At 39.2% G+C, this 24060-nt stretch overlaps 1 protein-coding gene across 5 annotated transcripts in view; it reads left to right on the top strand.

Moving 5' to 3' along the window:
* LOC121458759 (membrane-associated guanylate kinase, WW and PDZ domain-containing protein 2-like) overlaps positions 1-24060 on the top strand; it is a 1271545-nt gene that overhangs the window by 264606 nt on the left and 982879 nt on the right. The gene's annotated exons all lie outside the window — the stretch shown is intronic.

Here is a 24060-nt window from a genome sequence, read left to right as displayed (position 1 = left end):
CTCCCTTTAGAAGCTTCCAATAACATGCTTCTTGTCTCACTTAACAAGATTTTAGAGAAATAACCTGATTTTTCTTTGAAGTGCTGACTCTTGTACGCGTTTCCATGGGATAGCATTCTCTGAATAGTTTCTTAGTATCACATTTTCCATATCTAATAATCATCTTTTCTCAAAGAAAGACACAGTTTCTGGGAAGTTGGATGAATTGGATTAATGGAGAATGATTCATTCATCAATTAATTGATTCTTTTAGAAAATTTTTTTGGATACTAGCTATATAATAGTCTGCTATCAGATAAACAATATCTATGCTTTAGTACCTGCCTAAGTTAGAGACTTTATTTCTGTGACGAAACACTGTTACCAAAAAACAAGTTAGGGAGGAAGGGGTTTATTTGACTTACATTTCAGCATTGTTGTTCATCACTGAAGAAAGGCAGGACAGATACACAAACAAGGCAGGACCCTGGAGTCAGGAGCTGATGCAAAGGCCATGGAGGGGGAAGCTACTGCTACTGGATTACTTCCCCTGGCTTGCTCAACCTGATTTCTTATAGAACTCAGGAAAACCGGCTCGCAGATGGCATCACCCATAATGGACTGGGCCCTGCTACATTGGCCACTAATTGAGAAAAATGTCTTACAGCTGGAGCTCATGGAGACATTTACTCAACTGGGGATGATTCTTCTGATAACTCTGGCTTGTGTCAAGTTGACACATGAACCTAGTCAGTATAGTACCCAACTCTATTATAAAGAAAGGTGATGCAGGCAGTATGCCAGGATCTAGGCACCCCTGGGTACCATTCTAATCTGCTGATGAGAGCACAGCTGCTAATTGTTCCATTTTATTCAATGTGCTATACATTTTCTACAATAAGGACTTTTCCAACCCTAAGGTGGCTCCCTTAACTAAGAATTGTGCTTACGTGCTCCCCTATCCAGCCTTCCTTTATCCCAATCATCCTGTTTCCCCAAGTTCCCCCCATCCTCCTCTTCTCACTTTTCTCTCCCCATCTCCCCTTACCCCCATCCCACCCCACCCCCAAGATCCCACTTTTCTCCCCGGCAATTTTGTCTACTTCCCATAGCCAACAGGATAACTATATGTTTCTCCTTGGGTTCACCTTCTTATTTAGCTTCTTTAGGTTCACCAATTGTAGACTCTGTGACCCTTATTTATGGCTAGAAACCAATTATGAGTGAGTACATCCCATGTTCATCTTTTTGGGTCTGGTTTACCTCACTCAGGATAGTGTTTTCTATTCCATCTATTTGCATGCAAAATTGGAGAAGTCATTGTTTTGTACCGCAGCGTAGTACTCTAATGTGTAGATATTCCACACTTTCTTCATCCATTCTTCCAGTGAAGGACATCTAGGTTGTTTCCAGGTTCTGGCTATTACAAATAATACTGCTATGAACATAGTTGAACAAATGCTTTTGTCATATGATCGGGCATCTCTTGGGTATATTCCCAAGAGTAGTATTGCTGGGTCCAGGGGTAAGTTGATCTCGAAATTCCTGAGAAACAGAAACACTGATTTCCAAAGTGGCTGCAAAGATTGCATTCCCACCAGCAATGGATGAGTGTACCCCTTCCTCCACAGCCTCTTCAGCAAAGGCTATCATTGGTGTTTCCCAGGAGCCCAAGGCGATGTCCCCACTTAGTTCCTTGGGCAGCTGAGGATAGGGAACCTGAAATGACCCTATCCTATAGCAATACTGATGAATATCTTGCATATCACCATAGAAACTTCATCTGGTGATGGATGGAGATAGAGACAGAGACCCACACTGGAGCACTGGACTGAGCTCCCAAGGTCCCAATGAGGAGCGGAAGGAGGGAGAAGATGAGCAAGGAAGTCAGGACCACGAGGGGCGCACTCACCCACTGAGACAGTGGGGCTGATCTATTGGGAGCTCACCAAGGCCAGCTGGACTATGACTGAAAAAGCATGGGATAAAACCAGACTCTCTGAACATGGCGAACAATGAGGGCTGATGAGAAGCCAAGGACAATGGCATGGGGTTTTGACCCTACTTCATGTTCTGGCTTTGTGGGAGCCTAGCCAGTTTGGTTGTTCACCTTCCTAGATATGGTCGGAGGGGGGAGGACCTTGGACTTTCCACAGGGCAGGGAACCCTGACTGCTCTTTGGACTGGAGAGGGAGGGAAAGAGGAGTAGGCGGAGGGGAAGAAGCGTGGGAGGAGGGGGAGGGAAATGGGAGGCTGGGAGGAGGCAGAAACTTTTTTTTCCTTTTCTCAATAAAAAAAAAGAAAGAAAAAAAAAGAACTTTTCAAAATAACCTTGTACCAGGGTTTATTGTTGACCATGGGAATATGCATCTCATTCTTCCAAATGGAAATTAGTGTGGACTTCGTCAGACCAATGGGTTTGTAATTTCATCCTTCCTCCATAGCATCAATTTCAAAGATTTTCTACTCACACAACAGGAGGAATAGTAAGACATAATCTGATTACTGATCAACAAAACTGGTCACAAACTAAAACTCAACGCACTCCTGCATTGTATTCTCCAAGATCACTTCCTGCTCATGAAGTGCCAGAACATTGAATGTTGTGTCTTGGTCCCGGCTTCTTTCTTTCTTGAGGAACTCTTTGTTAATAGATTAAGTTTTTTACCACATTTTCCTACTTTAAGATCATGTTATGATCTGGAACAAGATATTCTGAATTTTCATTCAATTCTCTCTCACATGTCAGGTGAAGTCTCACTTTGTTGAAGGATGAAAATTTTTTAAAAATACCTGAAATGTCAAATACAGTGAAAGTATCTTAAAGCTAGTGGAATTAGAATTGCACTCAATGTTAATTTTAGTTTATTAAATTCTTTTATGACTTTTACAAGAAGATCATGTGAGGGCTAAGAAATAAAAAAGACTGAGGGCTGAAATAATACTTCCTATGGAAATGTTAGGGGAAGGTGGTAATGGTGGCATGTGTCTTCAATCCCAGTATTTTGGAGGCAGAGGCAGAGGGATCTCTGCGAGTTCAAGGCCAACCTGGTCTACGGAGAAATGTTAGGGGAAGTGTTCTTGGAAAACTGTTGTGGGGAACTGAGAATGACAAGGTTGGGTAGAGAGAGAAGCTGCCCATACCAACAGAACCTAGAATGACAAGGTTGGGTAGAGAGAGAAGCTGCCCATACCAACAGAACCGAGAGTGACAAGGTTGGGTAGAGAGAGAAGCTGCCCATACCAACAGAACCGAGAGTGACAAGGTTGGGTAGAGAGAGAAGCTGCCCATACCAACAGAACCGAGAGTGACAAGGTTGGGTAGAGAGAGAAGCTGCCCATACCAACAGAACCGAGAATGACAAGGTTGGGTAGAGAGAGAAGCTGCCCATACCAACAGAACCGAGAGTGACAAGGTTGGGTAGAGAGAGAAGCTGCCCATACCAACAGAACCGAGAGTGACAAGGTTGGGTAGAGAGAGAAGCTGCCCATACAAACAGAACTGAGAATGACAAGGTTGGGTAGAGAGAGAAGCTGCCCATACAAACAGAACCGAGAATAGAGATGAATTTGCAAAAAATCTAAAGCTCAACATCTACTCCCCATATCCTTCCACCCCCGACACACACCCAAGGGTTGCCTCATTAAAGAACACAGGTTTGGGTCTTCAGAACCTTCTTCTTGGCCAGAGACTGTTCCATGGCAGAAAGCCATGCTAGGGTGAAGGGAAGTTCCCAGTGAGGGTCACTAATGTTTCCCTGACAATCAGAAACCCCGGCATGCAGATTATGGTTGTCTCTACCCTGTAAATGGGATTTTGACTGGAATTTTTAGAAGGTACATGGCTTTTTGAAATTGCTATTTTAAATTTCATTCAGATGTTTTTCCAAATAATTAAATGAAATCTTTTTTATGATAAAATTAATTCTAGTACCCACTGATCAAGAAATAAACTACTATTCATCCATAAAATCAAATATATTTAAGCCATCTATGTGTATCAGGGAAAAGTTTTTGTCCTAATAGCTAAAGATAGTGGGATAACACTGTGTGGGGAGGTTGGCATCAAGGACCCAATAATACACAGTGACCTGACTTTTGTTTAAATGGGGTGATAGAGATTCTCATTTTATTTATTATCTTTCAAAGGAGCACTGAAGGAATCTCCAATAAATAAAAATGATCGAAGTGCTGTTTATGTAGGAGTAATATGAGCTTATATCCCTGGAGAAGAAAGAGGAATATACATCAATCTGAAAATATTAATATATGTATTGGGTTAGGAATATTCTTTAACCAAGCAAATCCCTTCATTGTTCCAGCAACACAGAAAGGTCCCACTTGAGGGCCCCTGCAGCTCTCTCACTGTGACTTACCAGTGCGCTAGCTATCTTGCTGTGAATTGAAACCTTCCACAAACTAAGGCAAAGGTGCACCCTCCCACCCCGATGCTTCTCGCTGCTTAACTTTTCTTCCCGGACCTGTTTCTCTCACACTGTGTAGAAACCCCCCTTCAGTCACAGGTTAACAATGGGTGTTTTCCCTTGCTTCTTGAGTTAATATTTTCAGAATAGAGTAGAAGAAACCAAGATAGAGAAGAGGAAAAAGACAACTGCAGACAGATCTCCCCCAAGATCCTCCTGACCCAAACCAGACTGAAAGGGGGAGATCTCTGTGAAGTCAGTGGGTGCTGGGCAGATGTGGAGGAGAGCAGGGATCAGAATGAGATCACGCAGATGTGACGCTTCAGAAGGATTTGCACCCACAATGGTCTCAGCGATACTCCTCGTAGTATTTTATATAATTCCGAAATGATCTTCTTTTAATCATACCAAAGCTGATATTTTCACATTCTTCAAAACCCGTGTTCCAAGCTTTCATTGACCAACATACCTACAAATCTCTTCAATTTTTTTTATCCCATCATTATCACTAGAAGGTATGGACTGCTTTCACTAATTGGTAATGATTGGTTATTATGTGTATCATATAAGAATAATTCAGTATATAAAGATGAAGCCAAGTGAGTTCCCTGTAACGAGTACATATGTAAAAGGACGTATAGAAATCGTGTAAGCCAATGCCTGGGACTTTCAGGATCTTAGTTTGTTCAAAATGATAAAACATAATTTTTACAAAGTAATAAAAGGTACTCTCATATTTACAGTAAATACGTGTAGTTTATTCTTGGACACACAGTCTAAAAGACAGACATAATAAGCTTATGATGCAGACAACATGAATAAGAAGAAAATTGCCTCCCAGAGAAAATGAGTATTATAATATGTAGACAACCTTTCTTGTGCATTAAGGCCATCTGTGGAAATGGGTAAATGTTGGTGAAATTTCAGATAATGCTATTCTCAACAAAATTGTGAGCTAGACAAATTCGAAGACCTTACAAAGTTTAGCAAGATTAAGGGGTTAGCACGTGAGTAGCATGTGCTGCAGAGTCTTGCACAAGGCAAGCACTCAGCTGGTGGCTGTCCTTGTTACTATGCTGGTAGCCTTCACATCATACCTAGAGCACTGCAGAGTACATAGAAATCTCTCACCAAAAATTTGATCTTTTCCTAGAAAACAACATGAAAACGATTGTCAGCATCAGTTCATAGACAGGGAAGATTATTAAATGAAAATGCAACAGCTAGTTTAGACTTTCAGTCTCCTGTAACTTATATGATTCTTGAAGTTTTTCATTTGATCTTATATATAATTATTAATATTTAGAAGACAGAGCATGATACAAGCATGTTTTATGTAGTTACCAAATCAGGGCTATTTATATATTTATATGTAGATATTTACATATCTATAAATTCAAACATTTATCATATCTTTGGAATTAGGTGCTCACAGAACCATGTGTCCTGGATATTTGATATTTAAAATAAATTTTTGTAATATAGCTAAGTATATTATATAGAATTGACACCTTATTTGAGTATATTTTCACTCATCGTAACCAAAATAGTACGTGTCTTCCAATCATGTTTACCTTCCTGGTTTCTAATCAGTTTTCTATAATATATCTCTAGAATAACTTACATAGCTTCCACACAGGTGAAAACTGACAGCATTTGCCTTCTTGTGCTTTATTCATTTACCTTAAGATGAAGTCTTCCAGGTTCATCCAGGCAGTGCAAAGAAAGATTTCATTTGTTTGTGGATGAGTAGTCTTCGGATGGCCTAGATGCAGCACCTTTCCCTTCTCCACTGACTAGTTGATGAACACTTACAGGGTTTGCAATTCTTGGCTATTGTGAATACTGCCACAACGAAGTAATAGGATTATCATTAAAAATACTGCTTCTCTTCTCTCCATTTAAATCCCCAATGTTGAGGATTTTTTTATGATTCAGATGTTGCGTTTTTTGATTTTGTGAGTGAGCAGCTGTTTCCTTGTGGCTTTCCTAATGTATATTCCCACCAGCACTGTAAAGCGGTTCCTCCTTCTTCAAGTCTTCATTGGCATTGTTTTTGTTGTTTTTAATAAGAGTCGTTTGAATTAGGGTAAGATTTTATTTCGTGGTGGTTTGATGTGCACTCCTCTGATAATTAAGAGTAGTAAGCATTCCTAACATACTTGCCAGCTATTTCTATGTCTTCTTTTGTGATGTGTCTACCAAAATCTCTGGCTCATTTTCTTGCTATGTGGTTATGTTTGCTAATCAGTTGTTTTTTATTTATGTATCTGTGCAATTGTCCAGTTTGTAAATATTTATCCCTTCCTACATTTGTTTCTTGACTTTTATGATTTTATGCAGAAGCTTTTTAATTTGATGAAATCCCATGTGATAATTTCTCAGATTTGTTTCCTAGATTTTCTAGGTTTTATTACAAAATAACCTGTCCATAAGCAGGTCAAGATGTATTTTACTCGGTAAACATGGCTACTACATCCAATGGTAAAATCCCAGAAAATGAAAACTGCTGACTCTGCAAGGCACATGTGTGTGAACACACGCCTTTGCTGTATTTTCAAGATCCCAGTGTTTTCAAACCTGGGAAAACTTTAATTTGCTATGATGGTTTAAACAGATAGGAATGCACCTGCACAATAAACACAGACCTCAGAACAAAATTCTCAAGCCCTCACTCACTTGAGGTCCTCCGTGTATTTAGTCCATTATTCAGCGAAGTTTTGTCAGGACAGCAGCGATAGGACTGAGAGAGTGAATGGTTTGCTTGCTAAGGACTTTGTCACTGTCACTTTCAGTTGTCTCCAGAGGGCAGCAAAGAGCTTCAGCTCGAAACCCAGCAGGCTGGGTTAGCACTTTTGGGTGGCTGTTTCCACAGCCCTTTAAACACTGTGAGAAGTGTCAGTGTCAAGGTTCAGTTTGCTGGACTCACGTGATCTTGTTTGCCACATGAAGGGCAGGGCAGAGGCCAGACTCTGATTGGATGAGATCACTAAAGGCGAATCAGAACCCTCAGTGCATCCACCATTTCATTGAAATTGTTTGAGAGCCTGCAATAGAAAGGGATTTTTGTTTAGAACAGTTTTACAAGAATGCCTCAAAATGAATAATTTTCTAATTCTCCTGAATACGGATCACGGTATGTCATAATGGCCTTTAGTAGTGATTATCAGTGATACCCTTCACAGTCTATAACGTTTTAAGATTTGGGCGTTTGCCATTATTATAATTGCATCTCTAATTCTCCGTTTTTGAATACATTATTTATGACATGACAAAAATCCAAGCTGTACCCACGAGCCACCTGTAATCAGAGTACTGATTCATAGACTCAAATTAGGCTTGGTTCTCTGGAGCTCACCCTGCCTGTGATTTCCTTACAATGGGGGTACAAGATCGATCAATATTCGTAGAGCAGAGGGAAGGAAACAATATCAGGGCAGAAACAGAGTGGAAGCTGCTGTGCAGACCCAACCCTGAAGGACGGCCCTTGAGAGTTCTCACCAATCAGGCTGCAAAGGCTTTCCCTAGTCTTCCCATCTGAGTTTGCTAGTGGGTGTGGGCTACTCCAGGACCAAGGGAGACATTGGGCAAGATGACCCAGTCTATGCTAAGACTCCAGTTTTTATGTAAATGAATGTTTGAGTCCAACCCCACTTTGTCCACTACATTCATTTGCAGTATGAAGTAGTCAACACACATTATGCTACACCTGACTGGATAACATTTGTAGTCAGCACACATTATACTAAACCTGAAGGGATAACATTTGCATTTATGCTGCAAACTTTGTTATCTTACACAGTGTTAACTTATTAATTCATGTTTAATGGGAAGCTATTATCTTAGCAGATTTGTTAACTTCCCAAAACTCTGGCTCCTAGCAGGTGAGAGAGAAGATGAATGAAAATACCAGAAGTGAACACTGCCTGCAAGGTTTACTCTAAGAAAGAACTCTCAAGCACAAAAGGCAAAGGAGCTAGGGGACTGTTAATTGTACTTAAATGAACAGTTTACAACACCTTCAGGCATTCATTTTTCAGAGAACCAATTTAGATAAGGAAAACAAATGATGGTGTTAATTTGAAGCCATTCTGGTCTCCTCATTTTGGGGAACTCCTCAGTGAACCACAGTATGGCAGGAACGGAAGGGCTGCATGGAGTTTGATGGGTTTCAAAGAAAATGGAACTGTTAGTGTTAGAGAAAGTGTGTGGTCAAACAGAGATGAATATAAAAGAAATTTTAAATTAACCACAATCTCTGCTATGTCTCAACTCAAAGAAAAAAATCACTATTTACTGACTTTCTTCCAATCATCTTTCCTACTTAAAAGTTGAAACTTTTGATTCAGCTTTTTGCTTATAGACTGATTTTTTTTTCTAGTCCATTAAAATGTATTCAAATGACAACATGCATTTACTGCAGGTCGCTCTACTTAACAATGTGCAGAGCATATAATTAGCATCATTATAAGTGCGTGTTTCAAACTATGCTTTTTGGAGAAATTCTATAAAATGGAATTGCTGGGTCAAAGAAAAATAACATTTTAGGTCCTGGATACATTGTTGAGCAGGAAAAGTAAATGGTGTATATCAGTCTACATTGACTCTAATAAAGTTTCCATCTCTTTCAACATTTCTTAAGAAATTTGATAAGAAAAGGACCACTTTGTAGCTGTCTATTTTTATCTTTTGAGTGAATTTCTGTTTAGTTGAATGCCTCTTTCTGCAATGATTTAGAGCAGTGATTCTCAACATTCCTAAAGCCAACACCCGTGAATGCAATTCCTCCTGCTGTCGTGACCCCAACCACGAAATTCCTTCTGTTGTTACTTCGTGAATGTAAGTCTTCTACTGCTATGAACTGTAGTCTAAGTATCTGTTTTCTAAGGATCTCAGGGGTTCACAACCAGCAGCTGAGAAATTCTGGTCTATTGTATTAGAATTGGTGCTTTTAAAATGGATATGTAAGTCCTGTTCATATATTAAGGCTCCTTTCCTCTCTTCATTGAGGGTATTGGGCTGCCCTGGCTTATTCATGCTTGCCAAGTGCCTTCACATTTGACCACTTTCTATACTTTAGTGCCGAGAATTCAAGTTACCAACCCTTTTTCTTTGTGATTGACTTTTGAAAACTTCAACTATTCTTTCTGGGCTGGCGTATGTACACAGTAAAGAAATGCATCTATATAATAATCCAGAATGATACACAGAGACACTTTCCGGTGTACCTGTAACTGAAATAAATAATATGGATTATTTTCATGGCTTTTGGATGTCCCATAACTAAAAGGTAGGACTCTACTGCAAAGACACCACACAATTTGGCCTCAAAACAAAAGATATCAGTCTTGCGTTGTGGAAGACTTAAGTGATCCTGCTGGCCAGGTTTTGTACTACAGAGGGGTGCTGTGCAGGTTGCCAGAGAGGAAAAGATAGGAATGGTCTTATGCAAGACTGGTCCCTAAATTCTACAAGACTGTCTGACAGTCAGTATGTGCCCATCGGTGCAATAGTGGCAAGACTCTTTAAGGCCTGTTCCATAGAGCGGAATTCATTCATGTTACTGTAAAAATGACAAAACTCAAGTCGTACCCCTGAGAGTAAGATCTAATGATGCTGTTTTCCTAATAGTTCATGAATAGATTTGTACTGCTCCCAACTTTGGTCAAAGACACTTCTTTTAGTGGGTAGTATTTAATGCTAAGACAGAATGCTCTCCAAAGTGCTGAAAATAATTGTCTCTGAATGCTCCAATCATGGATGGGGAGTCTTCCACCACCTCCTCCAGCTGCCTCAAGGCACAGGAAACACTGGACAAGAGGAGAGATGAAAAGAATGTAAAGACAGTAAAATGGGGACAAACAATATGAAATGATAGTCTCTGTCCATGAGACACAGACTCATAGTAGCTGTGGTTGTCTATGTAAGATCTGTCCTAGATGAAAGTAATTGACAACTTCAGCAAGGTCTGTGGAGAAACACCTGAGGACCCATCTCTAACGAGGAGCTATTTGTAACTGATGGATGCTTTTGGGGTGGAGTTACTTTCCTTTAGATGTGGCCAACTGTTGGGTTGCCTACACCGGGGTGAATGACCCCATGAACATATGAGAAACACGAAGTGGACTCAGTGAATAAGGAGGACATAAAATAGGAGGGGCATTTGGTGAAGAGGTCCTAGCAGAACTGTGTTTTGAGGGCCGATGGGTGGTTACAATCAAAAAAACGTTGTATACATATACAAAGAATTATGAATTCTCCTCCATAAATGTTGTTTTTATATAAAATTACATTAAGATTTTAGTTTTATAATATATTTTATGATCTTATGTGACAAGTCTATTCCACATCATTGTAAATTTTCACATCCAAGTGTGTTCTTCAGTACAACTTAAGAAAGGGGATGTTGCTTTGGGTCCTCAGTTCTGGAGATTCCTATGTATGACACATTAATAATTGTGTGGGCCTGTGATAGCACACTCTATCATGGTGAAAACGCATGGGAGAGAAGGCTGGATCACTTCATGGTCAGCGGTCAAATTTATCCCATTCAAGGGGAGACCCCTAGCTCTCACTAGCTTACCACTTAAATGTTTTCCCCACATCCCAACCATGTCAAGCTGGGAAAAGCACTTTAACAGGAAACACCGAGGGTCGACTCACCTGAGCAGCCCTGTCTGCTTTGCTATGGGGGGAAGGGGTTGCGTTGTGCTCTTCCAGTTCCTTGAACAATGGACACATTTCAGCGCCAACCTGTGTGTATCAGGGAACTCACTCATTACTTTATACATTTTCTGAGAATTATGTAAAAAAATCTCCTTTTCTGGTATTTTTTAAAAGATGCCTTTATAGACAGAAAATAATTATTAAAATTTGTTAATTATCTACTTGTTTTAAGATAGAAATTATATCAATAATGTGAATTATCAATAATGAATCATATTAGCTAGTAATATAAACCCATGCACTATTACCTTTGAGTGTTCGAATCAACTCTAAAGTTCATATGCAACTAATACTATATTTTCCACATGAAATAATCAAGCATTTAATTCCTCCTTTAGATTTCTACCCGCCTGATATGTATGCTTCTCATGTTTTTTACTTTATTGCAAGTGCTGACATTTTCAAAAGTACATGAGCTACCAAAAATGATAGTTTCCTATTTCTATGCTTACCTTAATTTGCATGTCTCTAATGCAAACAGAAAGAAAGAATTGCCATATTGCAGTTGAACAATTCATAACATTGCGCTCTTTGGCTTATAACTTTCATTTCATTTTTTATAACTCACACTTACCTTTTTAATTGTATAATTCTGTGTAAAACTTTCTTTTCCTACCCCCATCTGCCTTCCACAGATATGACAGAGTGAATCCATTGACCTTAAGTAAGGATCAGAGTTCGGGTGATTGACTACAGCTGGGTGATTTAGCAAGGTTGGAAACTGCCAGGGAACCTGTGACCGGACAAGCCTGAAATTATTGAGCTGTATTTTATTTAATTTTTGAGACAGGATCTCGTTTAGAGCAACTTGACCTTGAACTCACTGTGTAGCTAAGAATTTCCCTCAACCTACCTATCAAGTGCTGCTACTATAGGCATGTGCCACTGTACCCAGTTTTTATGGTGCCACAGTAGACGGGCACTCTTCCGATTTAGCTGCATCTTAGCTCCCCTGATCCGTCTGTCATGAGGGAATTCCTAGGGTCCGATGACACCGCCACAACAAAGTGAACATGCGACACATCTTGGAAAAGCCAATATTTCCCCTAAAATTCATGCTTTAGAATCTAAAAATCGGTGTGGCCAGGCATTTGGGAATCTGTGAAAGTAGATGCAGTTTGGAATACCTTCAAAGCAAGAAAATGTGTCTTTCTGTTCTTATTTTAAGTGATAGCAATAAAAACTAAGACGAATATTTTTATGCTTATCATTCATGTTTACTTAGTGGAAACTTTACAAAACAGTAAATGATAAGCACGGAACTGGGGATGAGGAATGTGCTGTGATTTTTGTTATATGAATATATTACATTAAGCGCATTGCCTACACTGAGATATTCTGTTATAAGAAAAAATATATATAAAAAAAAACTTTTGTTTGGGAGAAAACTAGGGCCTACCAAAAGTTCATATTGTTAAAGTTGTAACTCCTTGTGCACTATAATACAATTCTCAGAAAGGTAGTCAATGTAGATATAATTATTTAAGATTAAGTCATAGTAGGATTAGCCTCTAATCCAATATAATTGATGTCTTCCAAAACTTAAGGTTTGAATACAACCTGGTACATGTGGTGTAACACCAGAAAATAGTGGAACCATGAGCTCGGGAAGTATGGAAACGAGCCTGGACTGCAGCCTTTCCCAAACACTTTCAGAGAAACATATTCCTCGATTTCAAATTTCTACCATCTAGAACTGCGAGAAAATAAATTCCTGTTCTCTCCAGCACACAGTAACCCAGTAAGCTAATGTATCCTGCAACTGTAACCATTCAATTGACAGACTTTATTCCTGAAGAAAACCATAAAACTTATGATGGTTTATGATGTACATTGGGAACAGGCACTCCATAAAATAAATGGTAGATAATTATTGTGTAATCATAACAAGATGGAAATGTTGTCTACTAAGAATGTTACCAAATGGAATGACTTCTCCCAATTATTTTCACTTTAAGTAATATTCATTTTCTTTCATGGAGTTTTATTTTAATTAAGGATCAAATTGTTCAAAATGTTCCCTCCAATTCCCTCATCCTGGCTGATAGGCTGACAAATGTGAATACATTTGAATTGTGGCACAATTTCAAAAATCTCAATGATATATTTTACAATCATGATTATTCTTCTCAAACAAGGGAATTTGAATTAAGTAAGCTATGCAGCAGATAGCCTTAATTATATGCATTTATTACATTGAACATTATACTGCCATTTATCTGCAAGTTCAAGAGACCATGTGCTGTAGATAATCAAATATTTTGTATAATGGTATTTAAAATATGAAAATACATTTTATTGTAAAATCTATGAATATATTTAATCATTTGACATTATAATGTTGAGAATTGATAGTATCTTCAAGTTACTTTTTGAAAAGTGTTTAAAGATAATTTCTTTGTGGATGGTAAGATGGCCCACCAGTTAAGAGAACTTGGGACTCTTTCAATGGATCTGGGTTTAGTTCTCAACACCTACACAATGACCCATGAACATATGTAACTCCAACTCGAAGGGATCCAGTGTCATCTTCTGGCATCTATGAGAACCTCATGTACATGCTAGATATATGTACATGCATATATGGCACTCATACCCATAAAATAAAAAATAAATGAATCTTTAAAATATCATTTGAATGATCAATAATTGTTTTCTCCTTAAACTCTTTTATGTGGAGTCTAACTAAAGGAAATTAAACTTTGAATAAATGCAAATTGCATTGGTACAAATAATTTAGGGAAATCTGTAGAGATTTTCGTGCATGCCTACTGAGTGGTTTCTGGGCATTTAATATGGTAATCTAAAAATTCAAATGATAGGGCCAACAAGATGCCTCATTAGGTAAACATGCCTCAGAGCAAGGCTGACCTCCTGAATCTGATGTACTCCACAAACTTATCGTCAAACTCCACACCTGCACCATGGCTCACGTTTGCTTTCACATGTGCACACATATGCAAACACATGTATATAGGAATAGTCACCCTTCCTGGAAGAGTTTAATTGGATTTGATAGCTGCAGATCTCCAGCATGTTTGGATGGCAGTGTGGCTGAAGTTGGTTATGTGTTTTAGTCTTGTAAAATGCAATAAAAAGCCCACTAAACAGTAGTATGAGGGTTTCATGAACTATGCATTTATTTTAGAGGGCAAAGTAAAATAAGAAAACTTAAAAAAAAAAACCTTCTTGATGGGTTCATCAACAAGGGATCAGGTGTGTGCTAGAAAAGCTACTCATTAGGTCTTTGCTGGGTGCTGAGGGACTGACTGTGACCAGGCCAAGAGCTTTCTATTGCCAGGGAAGTGGGAGCCATCCCCTTCTGTCTTTGGCATTGGAATAATAGTCAAGTGATGCTTAGAAAGTTTTCATACTAACAAAAGTAATCCTTAAACTCCAAGAAATTGAATATTTTAAAATATAATATTCCAAAGTTTCAATCATAATAATTGGTAACTTTTAGAGACAAATGTCTTCACATCTCACATGAAAATTTAAAGAGAAACAATAGGAATTTTTTTGCTTTCCCTTGCATTAAAGTGCACATTCCATATCCCCACTTCACAATATTAATGAGCAGCCGTCCTTGTTACCTAAAAGTGGTCCAACTTGCAAGGGGCTCCAAGGAATGGCAGCATCCAAAGAGGATCCGAAGCAAAGTAACATGCAAAGGAACCAGAATAAAAGGGGAAAATAGAACAAGGATGGAGATGGAACCTGTGTAATTTCAACAACATCCGGATTGAAAAGCTTCTCAAGAGGAAAGAAGCCCACTCTGGGTAGATGGAGGCTGCTTGTTTGTTTCTTGGCCACCCAGACCCAAATAATCACACAGAAACTATATTAATTAAAATACTGTTTGGCCAATGATGCTAGCATAGTTCTAACAAGTTCTTACATCTTGAGTTAACCCATTTCTATTAATTTATGCATATCACTAGGCTACAGCTACCAGTGCCAGCATGTCACTCCTTTGGCAGCTACATGGCATATTTCTGACTCTACAAATCTTTGCTTGGAATTCCTTCCCTATTCTGTGCTGCCACAGGCCCAAAGAAGCTTCTTTTTAACCAGTGGTAATAAAACATAATCACAGCATACAAAGGGGAATCCCACCTCACCTCCCCTTTTCTGTCTAAATAAAAAGGAAGGTTTTAACTTTAGCATAGTAAAATTAAATAAAACAGAACAGGTTCCAGCTAGTGGCTCATGTCTTTCTCCTCACGCAGCTTCATGGCATCTCACTGGCTTCTACTTTCTCTTTTATCTCTTCTTGGAATTCCTGCTTTACTCTATTCTCTGCTGTGATAGGCCCAAGAAAGCTTCTTTATTATCCAATGGTAAACAAAGGGGAATCCACATCCACTCCTCTTTTCTATCTAAATAAAAACTGCATGTCCAGTTTAAACAGCATACTATCAAGAAGTCCAGGGAAGAACTGTCTCTTGCCCAAATGGCTAACCAACTCCATGAGGAGCCTCTTCAGTTCCCATCATCCTCTTGAAGTAGATTGGTGCTGCCAGGAGCAGATCTGTCTCATTGTCATGAAAAGTCTTAAGCTTTTAAAACATTTAAATGCCACATTTTGTAAGTCTTTGAAAGGTTTGAGAGTACTTATCCATCTGAAATATATCTCTGTACATCTAGAAAACCTAATGAAAATATCTATAAACTTGACTATTATAAATAATTATCTATTAATCTATATTTCTTTACTATACATTACATTTTTTAAGGAGCTACACAAACGCAATACTTTAATCAGGAGCAGAAATATACATATAACAAAACTGGCCTTAAATTTATATCAATGAACTAATATCCATACCAATCTTAAATATGCATCTCTATAGCAATTCCCCCTTTAAATGTAAACAAACATTTATAAACAATATTTGGAAATTTGGACATAGTTCTCTAGACTACTTCCCACTGATTGGGAGTACTGTTAATCAGATCTTCCATGGGGTATCATGTGTGGTAGGTCCATCTCAGACAGCAGTGTTGAAGCTGTCATGGATGTTAGAACATCTGGATCATTGCTTCAGGAGGTCCTGTTTGATCAAACAGTATTAGCTGGTAAGGAATCCACAGCATTCTATCCTATGTGGAAACAAAGCAGAAACTCTTTTCCAAAGCAACATATCCTTAGGCCCAAATTTTGAAGTCAAGATACCTATGAAATATATATGTTGGTTAGTTTAGCAGCCTGTACAATGAAATGTCTGTCTGAACTTAGCTCATTCACCATCAATAAATTTAACAAAACACAATAGTATACATAATCCAGACTTTCTGTGTGTGTTTCATCTTTACATGGCTTATTTTATTTTACTCCTTTAATCTATGACTATTAGTGCTCTGTCTCTTTGAAGACTTTGGGTTTTTTTAAACCTCTCTCTCCCATGCCTATGTACATTTATCTAACACTGTGACCCATTCAGAGGTCTTTTTCATCTGAATCTGTCTTTATTATGTAGCTTTAATTATTTTTTGACCAGAAGAGCTTTTAAAATGGTAAGCAGCTTGGTCGCAGTGGCCCTGGATTCTGGCTCAGCATCTCTTCACCTTTTAATGTGGCAGAGGTAGTTCACAGCCAGCTCCGGGGTTGCCAGGTGGGAGCCATCCCTATCACCTCACCTCTCGGTAGCACCATGCAGCATGTAAAACCTTTCTATCTGAGTAAAAGCTAATTCTGCCTTGTAGAATACTATGTGGCCTGGAAATATCTCTGTGTATGGTAGCAGGGATCCACCATGCTCTTCTGCCTGTGCTCTCCTAACAGATACAGATACAATCCAGGCTGTCCAGGAAGGGAGTTCTGAGCCAGATCTCAGACACTTTCTTCCAGACCCCAAGAGGGCACACAAATGCAAAGTGGGTGCAGGGCATCATTCCCAAACATTTGGGTACCATTATGTAGATGAAGGTTACTTGTTTGTTTCCCAGCCGCCCAGAACCAAAATAAATCACACAGAAGCTATATTAGTTACAATACTATTTGGCCAATGACTCTAGTGTATTTCTAGCTAGTTCTTGCATCTTGAAATTAACCAATTTCTATTAATCTAGGTATCGCCACTAGACTGTGGTTACTCAATCTGGCATGTTACCTCTTCAGCAGCTACATGGTATCTCCCTGACACCGCCTTCTTTCCTTTTTTGTCTGTGCTTGGAATTCTGCCTTGCTCTATTCTGCACTGCCATGGGCCCAAATCAGCTTCTTTATTAACCAATCATAATAAAGCACATTCACAGCATACAGAGGGAGTCCCACATCAACTCTGCACCCCCAGAGCATACTGATTAAGGCAAAGGGTCCCAACAGATGTAAAGACCATTAGGTGAAAGGTTGTCAGCACATCATCCCCACTATTCCTACTTATAATAAAGGGGACATGCTATCTTATCTGTTTGTCATAAGCTTAGGGACCTCCTGCTTGTACAGACCATGAATCAATCACTGCCACTTAACAAGAAAATTCCCAAAGTATTTGAACTGGGATCTTGTTTGTTTGTGTTTTAATGCAATGTGTAACATCACAAGTGAAACAAATCAGATCAATCTACAGCACAGGTCATTCCAAGGACAACTGACCTGCCTTCCCAGTGCCACATGGCAATGAAAAGGGGCAGGGTGGTGGCTCCAGATCCGATTTGCAGGAATGTGGTAAGATGCTGTATGGCATCTGAAAATAAGTTTATAAGATAAAAAAATAGCTAAAAGACATTTTAATGACAATTAAATATTAATAGGTATGTGTGGTGGAATATATTACCAAATCATTGTCAATTTTTTTTTTTTAGATTTTATAAGGATACTGGGGGTTGTAGGAATTTGCCTTTAAAACAAGCTGAAATTTAGAAGGTGTCTGCATAGCATAACAGCCACAGCTAACCTGCGCAATTTTTAAGTAAACACACACACACACAAAGGCAGGAAAAACCAAAACCATATGAAGGAAGATTTATTAAACGTAGTCATTGCAACCATACATATTTCTCTGAGTGTTGAAATGTGTTTTATTGAAAGATGGTCCGTGCTGGGAGAAGGAGTGTTAATGTCTCTGAGCTGCTCAGCAAGACATGTCTGATGAGACTGGGGAGGGAGGCAGCTTCTGTTCTCTATTTGGGAGAATGCTTACCTATTTCACCATGGAGGAAGAATGAAACCAAAAGTGAAAGAGATGAAATAGTAAGAAATAATTTACCTATACAACACTTAGAGGAAGCTAACAATTAGGATGAAGAAAAAGATGAGCTTAGAAATCAATGGAAATGTGGATATGAAGTGTGTTTGTATGTGTGTCAGTGTCTCTCACTCTCCTTTACTTTGCTCTCATTTTAAAAATTAAGAAATAATTTTTGGCCCTGATAGTGATGTTTTTAGGGAGAAGAGTGGAGAATGGATACAGAGGACTGTGGCAGGGATTTTGAATTTAGATGAGCATGTGTAAGAACCAAAGCAAAGGGAAGCAGAAATTAATTTTCTCTTACTCAGGCTTCGAAGACCTCAGTGCACCAAGATCCTACAAAATATTCACGTAATAATTTTAATACTTTTTTTTCTTTAAAAGGAACCCCAACTTCAACCTAGATCTGTCCAAACCGACATCCGCATGTATGGTATATTATTAAATAGGAAGTAAAAGGTATAAAGTTCTTGGCTGTCAGAGAATCATCCAGAGACATGGCTGCAATGCAGGCCCACAGTGGAATCACATCTTCACTGTATTGATGACAAAGACAGCAGGATTTGTCAGCTGCATGAGTTCCCAGCGGCACAAGCTCTTGACTCTGCCGGTGCCAGGTTTTAAGACTAAGATATCCAAATCTTTCCTCTGCACCCATGTCAACTTCTTGTTAGCCTCCATTAGCAGAAATGTTTGGCCTGTTCTCATTAGGGCTATAAAATACTCATCTTGCTGGCTTTTTGGAGTAAAACAGAAACAAGACTTTGAACAGAGACGTCAACCATTGTTTTGTTTTCTGAGGTTGAGGTTATGTCTTACACCCCACCATGTTTCCCTAGTGTTTAATAGGTACACTGGAGCATTTTGGATATCATAACACATCGAATGCATTTATTAATTAATTAACAAATAATCACAAAGAGAAAAAAAACACACACCAAATCACACAATTCCATTATATCCTGATTTCCAGCATTAGGAAGTCTGGACATCTTTTGAATGAGTTCTTTCATGGTCTCAATGGGCTTAAATAAAAGTGTCTATGAGGCTTTGAGTTCTTCCGAGGCTGGGCAATCTTCTTCCACGTCATAAGTTGCAGACAGTCTTATTCTTCATGACTGTAATCTGCAGTTCCTGTGGTCTTTCCTTTAAAATTGCAATTGTTGTGCGTGGTGCATGCACATGTGTCTGTGGATGTGCTCAGTACAGATTGTTGTTCCTCAGTCACTACTACAGTTTGTTTGTTTGCTTCTTTCTTTGTTGTGGGACTGCATCTCCCAGGGCACCTGAAACTCGCTGTTTCAGCTAGACAGGTTAGTCACCAATCCTCCAGGATCCACCTATCGCTACCCCTAGGGTTGGAGGTCAAGGTGTTTGCCACGAAATGCAGCTTTCCGTGGGCTCTAGAAATCTGAAATTAGGGAAGTATTCTCTTTTTTTTTATTGATTTTTATTGAGCTCTACATTTTTCTCTGCTCCTGTCCCTGCCTCTCCACTCCTCTTCAACCCTCCCCCAAGGTCCTGATGCTCCCAATTTACTCAGGAGCTCTTGTGTTTTTCTACTTCCCATGTAGATTATTCTTGCTTAGCTAGCTATGTATGTACTCCCTGGGTCATTGCTCCACTCCAGCTCCTGATTATATCAGTTTTATCCCTGGTGGCTTCAATTGCCCTCTATGTGTCTCTACAGCATGGCCGTCTTCTTCTTCAAGGCGAGGCATAACTTTTTCCAGCAAGCATAGTCTGTCTTGCACAGTGAACATCATCATCGAGGGACTTTAGCTTCTGTGGTACTACAAAACCAACCGAAAGCAGTTCGAACACCGTCACAACCACCGTTCCCAGCGCAAGCGAGGGATGACATGGGTATGGCAGGACCCTCTTAGAATTCTAGCTCTGGTAAAGGTTATGGACAAAGTTACTTTTAGACATTTCACAGTTGACGAGATTTGAAAATTTTCTCATAATTGCATTTCAAAACAGTGTTGATCTTCAAACGGGCACCAGTTTCCCCAGATGCTTTGTTTTGTATCTGTTGGAACAATCAAGAAACACGCAGGACAAGCTCCATTTTTTCTGAAACAGGAAGTTTATTACCTCTCTTTGATCTGACTGTAATTGCCTCATTTGCTCACGTTGCTTCTCATTTTTGGAGACTCAGTAATTGCTTTCTTTTTGGAGATTATTATCCCTTGAATATGTATATTTCTGTAAATATTCTACTTTGCTTTGTGGAAGTAAACAAGGGTTCTGTCTGGCAGTTGAATGGGACATGAGCTTATAATATAGCATTGTGTTAGATTGTTAAAAGGGCTGTGCCTACAATAATAATGATTAAAACACTACAGGGAGCATGTGTTGTGGCTTTTGTAGGTGTTAATTAAGTTGTCAGCCTGAAAAGTGAAAATCCAACCTCTTGAACTTGTGTCTTGGCACACTGGCCAAAGATCTGATTTTTAAAAAGAGGAAACAAGCAAGAGAGAGAGAGAGAGAGAGAGAGAGAGAGAGAGAGAGAGAGAGAGAAATTATTATTCAAATGTGTTTTTTGCAGCCCTAAATATCTGTGTTCCTTTAAACTTTTGATTTTTTTTATTATTTATTTTTTAGTAAACATACAGATTGAAACAGACACTCACTGGGGATCTTAAAACTGAAGTCCCAGAAAGCCAATTTCCTGAAGTATTTTCTTATTGTTGAAACATGGACCAGATTCTGAGAGAATGTCTAGGGCTTTGATCAGACTACACAAATGTTCAAAATCAGGAGCTCTTTATTAAGACAAAGTCACAAAAAAAGCTGTGTTTCTGCTTTTGTTCATCGCCTGTTTATCTGCAAATATGTCCACCAGTTGAGGTTACACAGCTTTAATGGAGGAAAATGCCTACAGAAAACATTTGTTCCAATGCTGTGCGTAATCTATGAAAGTTGGTGTCCTGTGGAAATACCCGTAGTGACTATGATAGCAAAGAGCCTCTGAGTTTCTAAACAGTACATTTTCTAGAAAAAAGAAGCTTTTCCTTGGGGAAACCTTTGCAGTTAATGTTTTCAAAATAGAAAAACTAAATACAGAATTGACATGATGGTCAGAATACAGCAGGCAGCTTGGTTTTGAAAAACATCTCACTCGGAAGCAGAAGCAACTTCCATTTCCTCTTCAAAATAAGCTCTGGGGCCCCTATCTGCATATTACACCCAGAATAAGCTCTTAAATAGTTCACTGTATTTCTTTTCCTACCCTTCCGCCTTGGATACCCTAGTAACGTGTGCCAGGAAAGACAATGCCAGCGACTTGAGCACAGGAAGATGGGCTGAAAGACCAGGTCCTGTCCAACCAGGGGGCACTGGGTGTCAGGGGATATGCTGGCATGTGAAAGAGTTCCACAATATCCCAAAATGGAGTATAACAAAGTTTTCCTTTTCTGGGGATAAACTCACCGAAAGAGTAGCGATCTGCAGTTCTCTGCATGTGCTGGGAACTGGTGCCAAATCCAGCAGCCAAGAAGCTCACACACACTTTGAATCTGCATTTATAGTACAGGAGACCACACCCACAGTGGGCTGGTAACTTAAAGGCTATTAACTGAAGGAGTTCTCATAGCAGAGATATGCCTTGTATAGATTCTAATAAGCTCATAATACCAAAGGCAGATGATGACTTTAACAAATTATGGGGTGTCAACACAGTTCCCATGTTTTCCACAGGTGGACCAAGCACTAGAAAAGGAAGACCATAGACTGAACATGATCGAATGAAGCCAAGGAACAAACATGATTTGAGCAGGCAGAATAGATTTTGTGCCAGGGCTTAACGATGAGATGACATCTTGAGGAGGAAAGGATCGGCAGGCCATTTTAGACAAGCAGGTCAAATGTCCAGAGAAAGCACAAATGACAGCTGAGACCAAAGATAAAATTATCATGGGTCAGGGGTGGAGAGAGTAAACATTTTACAAGAGCTGAGGAAATCAAGCAGAGTTTGAGTCTGCCTTCGGTGTGTCTTCCTGCTTGAAGAAAATGTTAACATTAAGTAAGAGCTTCCATGGTGATCATGGTCTGGCATTTGAACATCTTTCTCTGAAAGTACACACACACTAAGAGTTAAAGGAAGCCACTAGGGTTTTGTTTTTTTTTTTTAATCAGTAATACTGATCACTTGTCTGGCTTTGGCATTTGTTAGCAATTCTAGGTGCTGCCCTTCCAATTTGTTTGTTTTTACTGTCATTTGAAGAAAGACTTTCCTCGGAGACAGTCAAAACAAGATCAAATGTAATCAAATTTATAATAAAATAACATTCTTCAGCCGTCAAGAAAAGAAAGCTTGACATGTAAATGTCACCCGGCAAAGTTGATATTTTAAGCCGTCTTTGCTCTTTTGTGAAATGCAGAGATCAAAACTTTTTTGGATCACTGAAATTCAGTAGCTGTTTCATTGAGTCCTTTGGAAATTTCATGCGAAAGGTACAAATGGAAGTTTTTACCTGACGGGAGATAACCTGGAACTGACTTTTACCTGGTAAGAAATGCCCAAGGATGACACACAGTGGTACGAAGATGGAATCTGCCCAGATTTCCATCAAAAGAGTGGATAAGGAGACCGTGATATGTACACACAATGGGATTGTACTCAACGGTACAGGACATTATGGAGAAAAAATAGGTGGATCTGGGAGCTGACAGTCAGTGAGGTGACAATAATACTTAGGACAGAATTACGTGTTCTCTTTACACGCATATCCTGACTTCTGGTGTTTGTGTGTATGTAAACAAAGGGTGCGGGAGCAGATACAGACAGTGGAGCTGAACACAAGGCATCGAGGACACAAAGGGCACTTTTTAAATGAAAGCTACAAGGGGCCACAGGAGTGGGAGAACCCATGGGGGAGGTGACAGAAGCTGACTGAGAAGGTGAGGGGAAAGCAACAAAAGCAAACTTAGTTTGAAAAATGCTGTAGAAAAAAAAAAAGAAAAATTCTTTATAGGCCAAGGAATTAGGCACAGGAAAGGGTTAATGATAATTCTTACTAGTATAATACTTTTCCCAATAAAATAATTAAACGGAAAAATAGCCAAAGAAACTATCTGCAAACTACCACCCTTTTGAATGGATCTACTGGTCAATTGTACTCTCAAGTAATCAAGTAATATAAAAAATGAATATATACATATATGCATATATATACATATATGTATATATACAAATATATATATATAATGAGCAGGCACATATAGCTATATAGTAGCAGCAGATGCTTCTAGCTACCGATCAATCTCTCCAGCCTAATCTCCTGCTTCTCAATTGTTCATTTAGGCATTTGGGGCATTGTGCTAGATAGTTTTATGTCAACTTGACACGGGATAAGTAAGGTCATCAGAGAGGAGGGAACCTCAATTTAAAAAAAAAAAAATGCCTCCATAAGGTCGGGTTGTAGGCAAGCCTGTAGGGCATTATCTTATTTAGTGATTGATGGGGGAGGGACCAGCCCACTCTAGGTGGGGTCATCCCTAGGCAGTCCTGGTCTATAAAAGCATTCTGAGTAAACCATGCGAATAAAGCCAATAAGCTACATTCCTCCATGGCCTCTACATCGGTTCCTGCTGCCAGGTTCTTGATGCGTTTGACTTCCTTCAGTGGTGACTAAGTGGAAGCCAACAGCACACTTTCTTCCCCAAGTTCCTTTAGATCATGTTCCATCACAGCAGAAGTGATCCTAACTAGGACAGGCATGAATAATGCCAAT

The sequence above is a fragment of the Microtus oregoni genome, unplaced genomic scaffold (genome assembly GCF_018167655.1).
Source record: "Microtus oregoni isolate MIOR12 unplaced genomic scaffold, Mior012 000018F_ref0000195, whole genome shotgun sequence".
Classification (NCBI taxonomy): Eukaryota; Metazoa; Chordata; class Mammalia; order Rodentia; family Cricetidae; genus Microtus; species Microtus oregoni.
This window is presented reverse-complemented; position numbering and strand designations above follow the sequence as displayed.